Consider the following 15,973-nt stretch of genomic DNA (forward strand, 5'->3'; position numbering starts at 1 on the left):
AAAGTGCGTCTTAAACTTCCTTGAAGATTAAAACTGTGTGCTGGACTGAGACTCCGAACCTCGGACCTTTGCCTTTCACTGGCAAGTTCTCTACCATCTGAGCTACCCAAGCACGACTCACGCTCCGTCCTCACAGCCTTACTTCTGCCAGTGTCTCGTCTTTTACCTTCCAAACTTTACAGAAGCCCTCCTGCAAACCTTGCAGAACTAGCACTCCTGAAAGATTCACAGGAGAGCTTCTGTAAAGTTTGGAAGGTAGGGGACGGGATACTGGCAGAAGTAAGGCTGTGAGGACGGGGCGTGAGTCGTGCTTGGGTATATCAGATGGTAGAGCACCTGCCCACGAATGGCAAAGGTCCTGAGTTCGAGTCTCGGTCAGGCACACAGTTTTAAGCTGCCAGGACAATGTTGACCGATTCATCAAGATTGTCGTAGGGAGTTCTGTTGATGAGGAGAGAGGTGTCATCTGTGAAAAGAGTAAAAAGAGTTTTAAAGCTGGTACACAAGGGAAGATCACTGGTAAATAGGAGGAAGAGAAGGGGGCCAAATACAGAGCCCTGAGGAACACCACAGCAAATAGAGCCCCAGATAGATGACACAGAGTGGTTCTCAGAGTCGTTCAATATGACCTTCTGCTTTCTTGCAATTAGCCAGGATTTAATCCATGAGGCAGTTGATCCACTTACATCATAGTATTCAGCCTTTGGTAAGAGGATTTCATGGTTAACGGATGGCGAGACACAGAGCATGTGAGACGCCCACAGAGCATGAGCAATCGAAAACAGCTGCAGCCCCTCTCTGAGTTGATCATAGCGTGGCTGATCATCATTTTAGAATTTAACACTGGTTTCTACTTATTACAGAGAGAGTGATACAAAAAATGTTTTCGTCCATTTTATTTGCATATCGGCACGCATTCGGAGAGAAATGAATTTACTATAGTGCAAATTCCAACCTGTATTCGCAGAGAAATGGCATAATTTTAGTGCGATATTTTCAGTATGCTATAGCTCATTAGTACACGATCTCTAGCCGCCACTGCACAAATCAGAGCCATCAGTAGGTCCACCTCATTTATAAAGTCATTGCTAATGGTTTGTCACTTACAATACTGTATTTGTAGTGGGCTAAAATCGTCGTCCAGCCAGCTATATTTGCCGGCTGTTGTGGCCGTGCGGTTCTGGGCGCTTCAGTCTGGAATCGCGTAACTGCTACGGTCGCAGGTTCGAATCCTGCCTCGGGCATGGATGTGTGTACTGTCCTTGGGTTAGTTGGGTTTAATTAGTTCTAAGTTCTAGGCGACTGATGACTTCAGAAGTTAAGTCGCAAAGTGCTCTGAGCCATTTGAACCAGCCATATTTCGATTTTCCATCGATCAAAATGACGAATGGTGCCTTTGAAAACGGATGCAGCTCATCTGCCACGCTTCCCTTGTCCAAACCGAGCCTGAGCTCCAAGTCTAATGAACTCATTGTCGACGAGACTGTAAACCATAATCGTCCTCAGTAACTAGTACACTAATGGTTTTGCAACGGAAACACCAATTCCTAGGCTATGTCTTGAGCTAAATCCCAAATGATACCTTTAATGGAATCCTGCTTGTTGTATGATAACATTAAGCTGATTCCCCAGATGGATTAGAAACTTCTATTGCATATTATACCACCAGCTTCCACTAACTGTGTCAGCTAATTTGCATATGAAACAACACTAATCACTAGTGTATAAATTTTTGCCATGACTTACCGAAACCGTAAAGTACATTAATATTTATCATCATGTCACTTCCCCTTCTACTGCTTATAGTTTCAAAAGTTAGCCATATGTTGCACCATGTGGCGCAGCGCGCTCAGTGTGGACCTGCCTTTACACGCAACGAGTGGTGGAAGCGAGAGTCATCGTGTAAACTAGGCTATACTTACAATGAACAGAAAAAACATGGATGCTTGAGGTGTCTAAATCCCTTTCGGAATAAAAGTATTTAAAAAGGCATCTGGAAGATTGTGAATGTAAGGAAACGCTACGTGTTGTTATGCCTTCAGAAGAAAACAAGTTCATTAAGTTCAAGAATGCTTTCTACCAGGAATGATGTCTGTTCGTTTTATACACTGACCTTGAATGTCTCTTTGCCCCTATCACCCGCTGTAAATGGAACCCCTTAGCCTGACATATCACGTTCATGCAAAAGCACATACCGTATTTGGCAGCATACCAATTTGCATGCTCATGTGATTCAAGTCTTAGCTACTATGAATCTTACGGCGGGGATAATCCTGTAGTTTGCTTGCTCAGTGAGCTTGTAAATCACTCATGGGATGTTGATATGCTCCAACGACCCCATGACTTAATCGGAGAAAGATAAAAAAAATTATACAATGATATGGTTAACTGCCATATTTCTGGGCTGCGGTTAGGCAGAAAAGCTGAAACTCCCCGTAGAGATCATTGTAATCTTATGGGGAAGTTCTGCAGTGCACCTCAAATGCATGCGACTTGAAGTATAAGTATTTTCTTCCACAATTAAAGTAGGTTTGACACTCACTTTCAGTTTGAGCAATTGGCTAATTTCGGTATCAAGAAACATCAGGTCAGTCTCCTGCCTGAGACTGTAGATAAGTATATTTCTTTCTTGAAACGAATGACGCCAAAAATTACACTCTGTTTCCATGACACTTCACTTTTTATGCAAACTTCGCTCCAAAAACTTGTAGACACTCTACCTCAGGAGGATATCCACACCACCTGGTCTGCATATCCTAATGAGGATATTTCAACTTGTGACTATGAAAGTTTTCCTTTATGAGGATCTGGATAGTAAGCCAAAACGCTACGAAACCAGGCTATAGGAAATATCTACATTTAGTAATACTCTCACAGGCATGCCATAACTAGTGCACATTATAAGCATGCCATTAATGTCTGGCAGGAATTTACATTCACAATAAGGGTGAATAAACAACACTATACGCTTGCTTGAGGATGTTTTTGAGAAGTTCTGGTATGTATGCATTGCCATATACTCTCTGGGCCCTGCCTTTTATTACATGGCACCTTGGTTGTCCTGGGATGCAATGCTCAAGAAAACGAGGTGGAGCATCGAACTTTTAACTGCTACTGATATGCTTCTTTTCTTTGAGCATGCGATCTGTGGGGGACTTTGACAGTGTGTCCATAGACATGCCAAAGTAGATAATTGACGTAAGGGTGTGGGGTTCAATGCATCCCTCAATTCAAGTTACATTCTACATTTGGATGTGAATAACTTACACGGGCATGCCATGATGCAGCCACTGGCAGTTGGTGACTTTCAATGGGTGCTCGAAAACGAATGAGTCTGGCAGTTTACTTTCATGTAGGGTATGTGGTGGAGGCAGATCTCATATACCCTGTTAGTATACATGATATGAGAACCGACTTGCCATTATGTCCAGATCTACCGTATCTTCCTTCGTCGTCGGCGTTGTCGTTGATGCCGTGAGGCACCGTTATACCAAGTGAAAAGGCACGTCTATCTTAGAGCATGAGGTTTGGTAACCTCAAGTCATTGACAACACACAACTGTCACAGTAGCACCTGATTCCAGAATAGCTGCAGTAGTTAGGATCTACGAACTACCCCCTCTTGACCAGGACCCCAAAACTTAACTCGTAACGAGATCCCTTTGAAGCAAATTGTCATAAAGATCGTCTATAAAGGCTTCGTACAACGATAAGAAATGTTACAGTTTATGGAATAATAACAGATACGACCAAACTGTCTTGTTTCTTCTGTTTTATTTAACGTAACTTTGTTCACAGTTTTATTTCACATTCACCACTCATTCACACTATCATGTGGAGTATATGCGAGTGCCTGAACCCTAACTCCCAAGTTCCATCGAAACCCTTTGATCAACAGTTTTGGTTGCTTGACACCAACAGTCAATGATGATGATACATTATTTTGTAATTGACTCTTCTAGTTTAGCCACCGCCCTCCTCAAATGTTTGTTAGGTGTAAGACAATTACACACTTTTCTGTCCGGTCCGCTGTTATTAAGGGTTCGCGTAAAAGTTAATGTTTTTCTCATTTTTGTAAATTGGAGCCAGCTATTAAAAAAACAACAGTCTCAATACCGTGTCTCTCGTGAGATGCATATAGATTTATCCCGCAATTGACCGCCCTGTAGGTGTACTCAATTTAATGACCACACTTCGCTATCTGCGATTTCGTGTAACTAAATGTCCTTTTGTTACTTTGATCGTATACCATAGTTATTTAAAAGTCGCCCCTATATTTTTTCACAATGCACAATTAGCACTTCTTTACTTCTTTATTTCTAAGAGTAAACGAAAAAATGACGCCGTATCATCGGCTTCGTCGATATAAAGCAAAACACCTCAATATGCCCAATTTTACCTCTTCTTATAGGATCGGCTACCTTACTCATTAATTTACTACATATTATTTCCAATAACACTAAACAGGTATAGCCGTTATATTTTAATTGTATTCAAAAGCTTGTTATTATAATTATGACCGACCAAATCGTAACAAATCGCGCGGCGTGCGTTTTTAACGATAGCTTTACACTCGCCCAGCCTTTATTCATGCAATATTATATGTAAATATACAGACAGGACTGAAAGATCGATCTCTGTACCGTAACCAATAGAGGCAAATACGCTATTCAAGTTCCATTACATCTATCTTGACTCGTATTGTTACAAAGAGCAACAAGTTCTGTGAGGAAGTGCTATCCCTATGCTGGCGACCATTATTGGACTCAAGCAGAGGTACATAACTCCTTACTGTAATCTCCAGCAGTGCCTCAGCTTAGGTATGGAGATAGGTGGAATCACCCAGGCTATCTCCTTCGGTCAGTCCCACTGGTTGAAGGAGTTTTTTGAATTAAATAGTGAAAAGATGGCGGACGCAACTAGTGATTTCTAAAAAGATTTTTACAAATTAATGAATAATTCTATTTTCGATAAAACCATTCAGAATGTGAGACATGAACGTGGTATTTTGATTAGGATGGAATGGGATGGGCATTGGGGCGTAAGAAAGTGCATCACCAGACCAAATTTTAAGTGGGTCATCATTTTCAATGAGAACTTTGTTGCTGTGGAGATGTCTAAGGGTTCACTAGAGTTTACGAAACCTGTCTGTTTGGGTATCTGTATACTGGACATCTGCAAACTCCAAATGTACCAGTTCCACTATAAGTTTGCTAAACCTCAGTTCATCAAACCAATACTTTACATGAGTAGCTTCATTTGTTGTGTGAAAAACTGTGATCCGTATGGAGTAATGAGGTGTTGTGGTAACGAATTCGACACATCAGGGTACACAGCCAGTAATCCTTACAGTATTATTCCTCAGAACAAAAAGGTTATCAGCTTAATGAAAGATGAGGCGAATTGATTGCTGCTTGTGGTGTTTATCGAAGATGTATGCATATCGCACAATAGATAGAGCCACCAAGACGCAGCCTAAGGGTGTGCGAGATGTGGCATCACTTGTTCTCATGGTCGAAGACTATTTGCAGAGCCTATACGATGGTGTTTGCAGTGCTCCACTGCAATTTCCACATATGGTACAGCAAACTAGTATTTGATTGCGAGGTTAAGAGGTGTACACTGCGCTGCAATCTTAAGTGAGATTATCTCTTCGTGACTATAAAAGAGACATTTGTGATGATGAGATCGAAACCCTCCCATACTCACACTATTATTTCTTGAATTGCGAGAGGGGATAGGGGTTCCAGTGGTGTGAATGAGAGACAGCTTGTGTCAAATAGTATCGCTCTTTTATCGTAGCATAAATATTGTATGTGTATGGTGTATGGTGTGCCCACATGTGTGATTGCTTGTGTATCTGAGCATATGCATGTGAGTGTCTTTGTGTTTGAATGTATCTGTAAATATGTATGCCTGTGTGTAAATATAGACACTTTATTTTTTCTTAATAAGTAGCATACTATGTATGCGTGAATATATAAACACCATGTGCTGGAAAAAATTAGAAAAATCATAATAAATGTGCAAAGTATATATAAAAAAGTTTAAAAATTCTAGAAAAATCATAAAAGAATTCAAAAATTGTAAATGGTGAAAAATATAGTTTTATCGTATTTCTTTCATTTACACTTCATGTGTGCTTGTGATTGTGTCAGTGCATGTGTAAATAGAATGGTTTTAAGTTTCACCTACCGCTAGCTGTCCAATCATACTAGTTTTAAGTGTGTATGCATGTGAGTGCGTTGGTTTTCGAATGCCTGGGCAGTAGTTTGGGCTGGAATTTTAGAGCCACCCACTTCATTGTATTATTAAATTATTTCAGCTGTTTGAGGTGGAAAATTTAGAGCCTCCTATTTCAATATATGAATTAAGTCTTCTGTTTGGGTGGAACTTCACTATTAATAGCAATAGTAACAGTGTAACAGAAACTGCACCTCTGCAATAGCTGTAATCAGTACTGCAATGTAATGTGGAAATTTTCATCCAGTACTTTTAGTGATGTAGGAATATTTAATCAGTACTGCAAAGTAAAGTAAAAATTTGTTTCAAGCAGTACTATTGTTTGTAAAACCACATGTACATGGGCAGGGAAAGGGAAGAAGGTTGTCGGATTCTGCTTACGACTACAACGTACAGGAAGTCAAGTGGTCAGGACTTGTATGTGGGCATCCAGAGCTGCTATTAAATGACAGAACAGAAAATTAGGTAAAATAAAGAGAATATATTTCAGTGTACGGTATACAAGGGGCGTGCCTAGGATTGGAAGTTACCAGGTGTAGGCCAGTCTAGGAGGACCAACAGCTAAATACATGGGCAGTGGAAGGGGAGGCGGTTAATGTTAACTTATGTTGGTGGCCGGTCATGGAACGCACAGCTGGAGACTCTACACCACACGAAAGACATCTGTTCTGCTCAAGGTCTGGATCACAAGAGAGAGAGAAGCAACTGTGTTCTTCAACTGCAACTAAGAGAGAAGCAACTGTGCGGCAAACATGTCTGAAATTCTATTACCTGCACTTGAACAAAGCCAGAGACATAGGATCTGAGGAAAGAAGAATACTACCTAAGTGGTAACTAGGTAAAGAAAAACACAGAATGTGAGGTAAAAAAATCATTTATTCTCATTAATTCAAATTAATGGTAATTTTACATATTTATAAGCAGACACAACTCTATTTTCATATATCTTCTTCTTCAGCTGATGGATAACAGGGTACCCATAGAATTACAGGTCTTGAATAGATGCAGACTTGAAGATTCGATCTACTGGTCGCCTCTGATGTAGGTGATGGTATCAGGATGATCGAATATTCGAAGCGACGTCATCATATCTTTATAAGGTACACCAGGATCGTCCCAGTGGGGTCCATGAGAGAAACGTGTTAGCCACTTTGCACACCTCCAAGTTGTAACACAATTCACATCCTTAAAAAGCTTCGGCGATGCAATGCTTGATGAGAATGTCTGTATTATATCAGCATCGTCTGTGTATGCTATGAATGCAACATATTTAAATACGAATTGTCTGCAATCATCATCATAGATACATTGAGTGTCAGCAACGATGTTTACACTCCAAGTTGCCACTGTGGAATGCTCTGGGTGTGACACAGTACTTGGTCATTTATACAGCAAGCTGCACAACAACAGTAAGTGGGCAATAATTAATCACACAGTCATGTAGAAATAGAGCTTACGCTGCAGTGTGTTCTGGGACTTTGATGAGGATTCAAATTCGATTCGTACATCTATTGGTCCTGATTTAATTATCTTATTTTGCTTAGAACATCTATTTCAATGATTGGCGCCAGTGAAGCAAGGTGAATAGAAACGGAAATGAGTGTATATCACGTTTTTTGTGTTTAACTTACGGCTGTGATGCTGTAGTGCTTTCTCATGTGTTGTTGGCGAGGTGAATTGTCTGATTTAATGACCTATGGTCGCCTGACATTGCACTTTCTCTGATGTTTTGAGAAACCGGAGAAAGTGCAGTGTCAGGCGACCATAGGTCACGAAGTCAGCCTATTAACCTCGCCAACAACACAAGGGAAAGTACTACAGCATCAAAGCCGTAAGTTACACACAAAAAACGTGATGTATACTCATTTCCGTTTGTAAATGCATAATAAACAAAAATATAAAAATTACGTTTTGCTGTTTGCAGACGAGAAGTTGTAGGTTGTGTAGCAGACTAGCTACGAACATAAATGTCCAATAGCATCATGTAAGGTACGTAAACTAATGCATACATCCACTATTTTGCCACTTAAGCTATAACTAGAACTTTAGACATAATGTTATCAACAACACACAGTGCATCAGTCGATAATACATATCTCAACTATGAACTATGAACACATGATGTATAATATTTTACAATAATTTTACAATAATTATTCATTCACAATTGTAAATGTTATGTACCAAAATTTTCGTTAATTATTAGTATGTAACAACTATTTTACAGTAAGAAAATAAAAACTAACCCACTGAAGATAGCACAAAACGTGCTGAAACATGTCTGGGTAAAATAAAAATGAAAACGTGTCTTGCATATGGCAGAATTCCTCGTCCTATTTATTGATGATGATCTGATTCTCCTCTTGAGCTCCTTGAATGCACGAGTTGCTATCTGTTGCACACTGTACCAGAATAATTCCTGTTTAGCCTTCATAATAATTCACATGTTGTCAAAGTGTCCCATGTGCATTTTTAGAGATATGCATGCAGTAAATCGCCCATAGGCTCATCTATGGACCACCCTGCATTTTCTAAATCATTCAAATCCGAGAGTGATGACGAGACATGTGTTTTAATGGTTGATACTATGCCTACATTACGTGTACGATCAATCTCTGCGCCATTAAGTTCATATTGTATTTCCTGGAACAGGAATGCCTAGGCATTACGTGTAACTTTTGATCCCACTGCAGGACTACCACCCTTTTTCTTAAATGATCCGTCCAAATACGTGAAACTCTTGCATTGAAGAGTTAAAATGTCATGGTGCTGGATGACAATCCTAATTTCATCGTTCTTGTTAAATGTCGTTGAAGTATGCGAAAAATATTCCTGGCATATGATTCGCTCATCGTGCTTCGCTGGGTGAGATGTATTGAGCAATGTCACTCGGAGGTTTCAAGCCTACGATTTACGAAACTTATAGTTCGCACATGTTATCACTTTGTGGCTCAGCTGCGAAGTGCTGTGCTGTGCGCTGGTTTTATACTTTACACCCATCCTGTCTTAGATGTAGGCATACAATGATTCCCTCACCACGAAAGTCAACAAGTTGGTTATTCTGATCTATAATATGCCGCTACAGGTAGTTCAGTGTCGGAACGGTCACTGGAAGTTATTTAGCATTGGTAGGCGGCTGAACAATCTTACACCCTATTTTGACTGACAGGAAGGATCCGTAAATTGGCTGCATCAATCTATCGTTGAGATATGAGTTCGTTGCGATGCTACGCTTAACACAGATTGTACTGACAGGGAGAATATACACTGTCTGATGAGATTTGTAAAATTTACTGGGATCCGTCTTCAAAACCCGTCCCTTTGTGAAACACAGTAGTGGACATAATGAACCCTTCTGCTTAAAGTCAATCGATGCATTGACCATCCTTAGTTCAGATTTAAGTGTATTGATTTTTTTACGTTGCTCAGTCCCTTTTCCAAACTGTTCTAAAACTTCGTTTAAATTGTCAGTATCGTATGCACCAAATTCAATTTCCACAGTTTCGTTTTTAACAGTAATTTCCAAATGCAGTTTATTGTCTGCCCCTGTGATATTTGGGATGATGTTGAATATCTTCAGTCTAATCTGCGCGATACTCCAATCTCCACTGCTTAAATCAATTTGTGGGAATTAATTCGCACATAATACAAACGATCGTTATTTTAAAATCAGAGTGTACAACATTGCATCTGAACATCAACTAGTGACTGGATGCTTAATGCCCGTCCTTATACATCATTTGTAAATGTCAGGAGGAACATAATGCATAGGTGACCATACGGGAATGTATTAAAGTCTTGGTAGCGTAGAAAATTGTAGAACACGTCTTCTGCCTGAAGTATCTTTGTAATTCTTCTGGAGGTCGCCGAATGAGTCGAATAGTAGACGTTATTCGTATTTCTTTCTGTAACATATGCTAAACGGTGAGTTCCAACTCCTCCTGCTACATCTAGATTCACAATTTCGCACTCTCCTGATTTCCACATAGTTTTTGGTAATGTATTCCACATAAACACACCTCGGAATCTCGGATGCTCAATTTCTTCTTAACAAACTTAAGTAGATCTGTACTTGTAAGCGCCCTGTCTGATAGGACTGCTAGGGAGCTTTTTTTATTTATGAAGTGACCTAGTCCTTTCCCGATGGCTGCTGACTCCATAATGCGGTTATGTCTTTGTGCCTCCTGCAGTTGCTCCTGGGAGTTTTGTGCATTCTTGACTCTCCTGGCAATAGCCGCAATACTCCCAACCAGTGAACTCACCACCCAGAGAGCAGCTAGAGCAGGAATGAGGAAGGGGATAATTCTACCTGACGTGTTGGGGATTGGTAGAACCCTGAGTGGCTTAACTAATCTTCTTTTTCTCGCCCCTTTCTGATTCAGGCCGCTTTTAGCTGCATAAATCGCTGTCAGGATGCAGTTTTTCATGCACCCTTTGCTTGTCATCCTCTTCCTTAGCGCCTGACGTGCATAGCTCATAAATTGGCTGAATTTTTTCACATCAAAGCCCAACTTAATTTTACTATGCATGGTTTTCCCAACTGCAAATGCTGCAATGCGCTGACCTATGCCAATATCCCTTCTAGCACTTATTTCCTTCGCTTTAGTAGCTAAAATTCGATATGCAGAATGACCATCTGTATTTGCTGCATACGCGATATCGTGTTCCACACACGCTTCGTTTAGCAAATTTATCTCCTTACCACTGCATGCCAATCGTCTCTGAAATTTTGTTCCAGGTACACAGAAGTTATATCCATGTGCAATTCGAGTAATAGTTCGTCGAGAATACCACAATCTCCTCTAATGCGTCTCCTACAACGGATTTATGCTACTGAGGTGTTGTGGTCTGTGCACCCTGTTATATAGCAAGTTGACAGCGCCGATTCAGCTGTTTTGTGATGCAGGAAAACCAAGCCATTTAACGTACCTTCTATTCCCTCTATTCCCACATGACCCTCGCTACGTCGGCCGGGGTGGCCGAACGGTTCTAGGCGCTACAGTCTGGAACCGCGCGACCGCTACGGTCGCAGGTTCGAATCCTGCATCGGGCATGGATGTGTGTGATGTCCTTAGGTTCGTTAGGTTTAAGTAGTTCTAAGTTCTAGGGGACTGATGACCTTGGAAGTTAAGTCCCATAGTTCTCAGAGCCATTTGAACCATTTGAACCCTCTCTACAAGACGCACTTCTGCTTTCAAGCTCTTCTGTCACTGTTCCGTGTAATAGCGTCCTGCAATTTCAGTACCACTGCTGTCCTTTAAGAGGTATGTCCTAGGATTCGTTCTGTGCACTTTAGAAACTGTTAATATCTTGGTTGACCAGTTTGGCATGTATGACTTATCAGATACTGACTTGTGGTTTGAAGTATTTACTATATGACCTACATTGAATTGCTGTTTGCCTGGATCTAGCATTTTAATTTGTTTGTATACTTTATCTAGAGGTCTATTATCGTGTACATCGATTGTCTCATTTTTATTGCGCAGTGTTTGATTCGATTATACTATGCATTTATTTGCCAGAGAATATGGGTCCATTTGTGTGAGCCACAAAGACTGAAATGCATCCACATTTGGCCTTTCACTGTTCTGTTCAATCATTTCACGATACTCGTCTTCAGGTGGGTGAACGTCGAGTAGTGATGTACTCCATACCGCTCCATCACGGTCTTGAAATGTCTATTGTATTCGCCCCCATCTGTAGCAATCACTCAAACACATGTGTGGCATCTTTCCCTGTTTTCGCTTTCACGGGTAATGCCCTTTTAAATTTAGAATAAGTATCACTGACCGTTAAAACATATCTGAAAGCATTATTCACACGTGAATGTTCCCTATGTCGACAAGATCCGCCTGCCACAGGTCATGCAAACTTTTAATCATTAGATATTTGTGAGGGTATGTTTTGTGATCTGGTTTGTACAGTTTGTACAGTCTCCATACTTATTCGATGACACCTCCCTCTAAGCCCAGAAATTATTGAAATAACTTCATTCGAATGAGCTGTATTACCAGCGGCAGCTGATGCCATGAGCAGTCGTAGCTGATCTATCACCTCACTGGGATCATCCTGTGGGAATCGATTACTGACTCTTTTATGTTGAATGTCAGTACCATAAACGCTGCTAATTTTTTCATCCTCCAATACAGGTTTTATAACGGATTTGTATTTCACATTGCTTTGGCTTTTAGCATTCTTATGCAGATCAGTCAAATGCACTTACTTTGGTATACATATCCAGATATTTGGGGCGAATAATTTACAGTTTTTGTGGGTCTCAGGAATCATTTCCCTATCTGTATAGCTTTTTCGTTTAAAATTATAGGCTGTGTGCCCAACATGTATGGTTTTTCACCACTGACAACGAATGTTTTGCCTACCGTAGCGTCGCTGTGACAGTTAATGAAATCGGTAGTAGCGTCATCATCATCATTATGTAATTTCACTGAGAGTTCATCGACAGATTCAGTAACTAGTTTAAAGGTTTCTCACAGCATCTGCTCTTCATCCAAATGTCCTAACCTCAGCAACTGTAACTTCTCTCGAATGTCCTTCCGTGCAGCGATGACTACATCTTGTTGTGTACTAGTCGGTCTTCTGTGCAGTGTGAGGCTTTATATATACGCTCTTCTTCTTCTTCTTCTTATACTGTTCCTCCTCTTTGGTAACAACTATTTTTCATTCAGTTAAGTCACCTACTTTTTTTTCAATTGCATTAATCCCTTCATACAATGTCCCTTTCTCAATAACGGCTATCTCTCCTTAAGATAAGGCGTTTACTTGCTTTTCGATCGCATTAATCTGATCCACGTACAAGCGATTGTTTTCCCTATGCACACCCGTTGTAACGGTACTTTGACTACCGCGCCTCCGCCTATACAAAGTTATAATTTACGATCGCGCACGCAGACCGATTTTTATAAATAATTTTGTTCGTCTTTTTTACTTTTGCGTAGGTTTTTCGTTTTTAACAACTAATTGATGACTCTCTCTCTCTTGTCTTCATACGAAAGACGTGTATTTTTCGGCGCTGTGTTGAATGTGCTTTTGGGTGAAAATTAAAATTATATTACAAAGCGAGGTTGTTTCAATAGTGATTCGAGGTGGTTATCGCCAAATTTGTAAATTGATCATGACAGTGACAACTTGAAGAAGTTTTCAACAGACGGAGAAAAGTGAAAGACGGGTCGTCCTACAAGAGAAATTAGGAGGACAGCCATGAAGACTATATTGTAATTAATACTGCGTATCTAACAAGATTAAAAGGTAAATTTCAATTAGTTTCTGATGCTATTTCCGTACAGTCGCTGTTTGTAGTGTTGCCGACCCGGTCTGCCATGCGCGGTCAAATTACAGCATGATCTCAATCAATAATACAAAGTCCGCCTTATCTGTAACCGAAACCACCAAAATTCAAAACCCAATCAGATTTTCTATTTTATATTTCTCATGGTATTTTCCCAAGATAAAAACAACACTACAATTGGCGTCCTGGTGACAGGACTTACAATCTCCGGATTTGATACAAGTGCAATTATTATAAATTTTGGACATTTTATCTAATTTTAACCACTTAATAGCATCAGAAAATGAATTTGGACTAAGTCACATTCATTTCAGTTGTAATGTTACGTGCATGAAATTTACAACAATATTGTTTTCCCTGTTATTAATTCGTGTTAATTTTCATTTTCATGCTGAGGAAATTAATTTGGTAAAAAAAATGGGAAAAGGATAACGTTCCATAAAATAATTTGCATAGACGCGAAAGAAAAATTTTGGATTGAAAACTGTATATCTGACACTACATTTGCAACATAAGACTGAAGAACAAAAAAAAAAAAAAGATAGGTGAGTACAGAAATTTACATTTTTTCCAGTTTCAAGCAGCCATCAGTACTTCCTTTATTCCGATCCATTTATTTCGAAATTATTTTTTCAAATTGTAGTTAAAATTGATTTACTATTATTGCAAATGATAAGTGAAGAGCATATTCACAGTCATTTATTTGTGAGAGAGAAATTTCAGTCCCAGTTTAATAACTCAATTTCTAATTAAAAAATCACATAGAAATATCCATTTCCATAAGAGAAATTTCAGATTTCTACATATATTTAATTTTTTTTTTTGTCATTGGAAAATTTTATTTGCAATTAATTACGAAAACCGCAAGATGGACGCTAGACGCGTAGAAATTGTTTCTGCAGACGAGCTTAGTGAAAGTGACACATTGCAAAACATGTCCAACAGTCAAATGAATATTGAACTTAATTGTGAGGATGTTCAAGACATAATTTTACCGGATCGATTAAGACAACAACCCCTATATTTAAACAGATATACAGGCGAATGAAGAGTGAGTACTACGCGACAGAACGCGACATTGACAATGTCAACTTCAGAACCAGACATCAATCAGACACGAACAATGACGAAACTAAGACACAGGACTCTGACATGCTCAACCAGATTCTGAAGTTACTTGGTGACCAAAACAGAAAATTTGACAAAAGATTTGACGCTTTAGACGAGAAAAATGACAATTTAAAACGTGACATTGGGAAATTTGACACTAAATTCGATGAACTGACACGGGACATAAAACAAAATTTTGAAAAACAATCGAGACAAATTGCCGACTTGACAGAAACAACCAGTAGTCTTGGAAGGAAATTTACTGACTTTTCAGACAAGGTTACGAGACAAGAAAAGGTATTTGTGCAATTCAGTGATGAGACAAAAACTGACTTACAACGATGTAATGAGAAATTGTTAACAGTAGTTTTTGAACAACAGAAAACCAGTACCCAAGTTGACGAATTACGACAGTAACACAATTCCGTAAAAACAAACCAAGAACACTTAGACCTGATGATTACAGACCTTTCAGACAGATTAAATGATGTAACATTGGAGCAGAAATCCTTACAGGAAAAGTTAGAAAAACTTGAAGATAGAGCAGATGTAGCATCTTTAAAAAATGATACAACTCTAGCAGAGAAACTTGTACATGAATGCAAATTATGTGATGATTATTTAGATGAGAAGTTTGAGACCTTGACTCAGATAATTTTAGATAAGAGAAAGGAACAAGTAAAGGGAGAAACAGATAATATTCAGAAAGAAAATGTAATACCAAGTTTGTCAGTGATACCAAAACCCATAACAGGCAACCAAAAGACAAATGAGGATCCGAATAATGCTAGACCCAGAACACAGCCGAAAATACAATTACCAATGAGTGATACAAATCCTAATGAACCATTTTCAATGCTACCACAAGATCAAAATTACTAACAGACATCACCACATACTATGCACAGTTTGACACAACATGCAGGACCCATAATACCATCGGGAGTAGCTGATGAAACATTAGTATGACATGGATACTTTCAGACATTTTGATGTGATGAGAAAGACAAAGTGCATCCGATTGTTTTCATCCGCTCTTTTGATGGTATTTTCCCGAGACATTGGTTAGAAGCCGATAAAATTCGATATGTTACAAATTTGTTACGTGGAAGAGCAGCTTAGTGGGGAGCAGCAATGAAAAGACGATGCTTAACATTTGAACAGTTTGAACAAGCATTTCTTGAGGAATTCTGGTCGATCACAGAACAGCAAAGTTTAAAACGAGAAGTATACAATCCAGAAATTTACAACCCGAAGAAAGAGACTTTACATCAATGCTTTGAACGCTACCTAGACAAAACATTATATTGGACAA

At 39.4% G+C, this 15,973-nt stretch overlaps 1 protein-coding gene across 1 annotated transcript in view; it reads right to left on the minus strand.

Annotated features, from left to right (window-relative positions):
- The window catches only part of LOC126189918 (52 kDa repressor of the inhibitor of the protein kinase-like), an 80,464-nt gene that overhangs the window by 1,086 nt on the left and 63,405 nt on the right, over window positions 1-15,973 (minus strand). The gene's annotated exons all lie outside the window — the stretch shown is intronic.

The sequence above is a fragment of the Schistocerca cancellata genome, chromosome 1, assembly GCF_023864275.1.
Source record: "Schistocerca cancellata isolate TAMUIC-IGC-003103 chromosome 1, iqSchCanc2.1, whole genome shotgun sequence".
NCBI lineage: Eukaryota > Metazoa > Arthropoda > Insecta > Orthoptera > Acrididae > Schistocerca > Schistocerca cancellata.